This window comes from Acomys russatus, chromosome 2, assembly GCF_903995435.1.
Source record: "Acomys russatus chromosome 2, mAcoRus1.1, whole genome shotgun sequence".
NCBI lineage: Eukaryota > Metazoa > Chordata > Mammalia > Rodentia > Muridae > Acomys > Acomys russatus.
The window spans coordinates 95,935,408-95,937,821 of NC_067138.1; positions in this window are offsets into that span (position 1 = coordinate 95,935,408).

The following is a 2,414-nucleotide window of genomic DNA, read 5'->3' on the forward strand; positions in this document are numbered from 1 at the left end:
CTCTGTATCCTTTTATTTTGCTGTTCTCCCATGTGTCTCTCATTTAGAGTCCCAATAGGATGCCTTCCCCTCTGTCCCAGTTTCCTGGTAAGTGAAGGCTTTTGTGGGACATGCCCCTTGGGCTAGTATGCAGATATAAGTGAGTATATACCATTTGATTCTTTCTGCTTCTGGGTTAACTCACTCATTATGATTATTTCTAGTATTTTGATCATATTCTTTCTTCTAACCCAACTTCTCTGCAATCCTTTTACCCTCCCCTTACTACTCATGTTATTTCTCTTAAAAAATAAATTAAAACGTATGGTGTGTGCTACACATACACACACAATCAGTCAATCAATACGTGCAAAACATGCTGTGATGACCAACTGCTCCTGAGCATGAGGCCTGTGGGCGGATATCCCCAGTGTAATTCCACTGAGGAAAATATATTTTTCTTTTCTCAGCAGCAATCACATGCAAATACTTTTTGCTTATGGGTGAAACTTTGTGCTCCTTTGCCCTATTCCATGCTTCAGTTTTGTCTAGAACTTTAGAGGCCTTCTGTGCAGTGTCATAGTCTCTGTGAGCTCCTATATTGAAGAGCCACATTGCGTCTTGAAAATGCTGCTTCCTCGGAGTCCTCCACCACTTGTAGCTTTTACAGTCTCTCCTCCTCCTCCTCCACCTCCTCCTCTGCATAGTTCTCTGAACCTTGGTGGGGAGGAGAATTATAAAGGTATCCCATTTAGGACTGAGCGTTCCCAAGCCCCTTACTCTCTGTACACTATCCAACTGTGGGTCTCTATGTTAATTACCACTTACCCTGAGAAAGTCTCTGTAATGAGGGTTGAGTGATGACCTGATATATAGGTACAGTAACAAGCCTTTAGAAGTTATTTTATGGCTATGTTAATGTAGTAGAATAGTAGTAGCAGCTATTCCCCTGTGGTCTATGATCTACATATTCTCGGGTTATTGGCCTTATTAACAGTGTAAGGTATAAGGTCTGTCTCACAAAGTGGATCTTACATCCAATTAAAAGTGTGGTTGGTCACTATTAAAACATTTTGGCAATAGGTGTATTTTGTAAAGAAATTGCTATTGTAGCTCTTAGGTTGGTAGCTGGGTGAGATTGAAGATCGTATTTGAGGATTACATTTCTGCTCCAGGAGACTGCATTGTAGCTCCCATAGCTCCCAGCACTGTAGAACCTAATTGGTAGGGATGAACCTTCTATTCCCCAGTTTAATGACGTAAGTATTTGGTATCTTTAGCAACAATATCTTTCCATAAGGCTGAGGAGGGTAGCCAATAGCATTGCCGATAACATAGAATGTTTGCAGTGCTCTCTGAGTTGTCCAGAGACCCGCAGTTGTCAAATGACTCAAAAGATATAACCTATTCTTGGTACGAGGGTTTTATTCGGTAGCATATGATGCCTAGTTGGGACATTTCTTCACCATTATATGATTACTCCATTTAAATTTCCTTCACATATGGAAGTGTTTTAGTAAGCTTCTAGAGTAGCAAATTTCATGAGGCTTTGAAGAAAGCGTTAGTGTTATTAACCTCCTGATAGTTGGTCTCTATTCTTATAATTCTTACTTTCTAGTTTCCTATTTATGCATTTATGACACTACATTCGTGTTTCCCTCCATTGCATATCCCTCCTCCATGCTGGTGCCTTACAAACTACTTAACCTCTTTGGATATTCTAAATGAGACATACGTATCTAAATCTTAAAAGCTAACATGAACATATGAGAGAAAACATCATACTTGTTTTTCTGTGTCTGGATTATTTCATTCTGGATGATTATTTCTAGCTCCATCCATTTACCTGCATATTTCACTATTGAATTTTTCTTGACAGCTGAATAAATATTTCATTGTATAATTATAACAATTTTATTATCCACTTATCAATTGATACACATCTGGTAGACAGGTAGGCTCTTTACCATTTTTGGCTATTATGAATAGAGCAAGCTGTTCACTTTACCCCCTCTAGTAAACATTATGTTTAGAGGATAATGCACTGTGCTAGGCTTGTAAAAACAAAATAGTTTTCAGCTTATATAAGGCATGAGGAAGTTGGTTCTACCTTGAAAGTACCCTGTCATCTAACTTGCCCAAGATAGATGATTTCCTGATACAGTTGTGCTATTCATAAAAACTGCTGATTGTTCTAAAATATTTTATTGCCTTAGTCATTCTTACAAGGTAATGGGTCACAAGATTAAACAGGATAATGACTAAATTCTGCTTTTATATGAAATGCTTGCTTGCTTGGATGACTGTGTGTCTGTTACAAAATCGAGCCTCACTGGCACCCGAGAGAGAGAGAGAGAGAGAGGAGAGAAGATGAGTAGAGATAACGAGAAGAGATAGCTAGAGAGATAAGAGAGAGCGATACGGTTCTTTACACT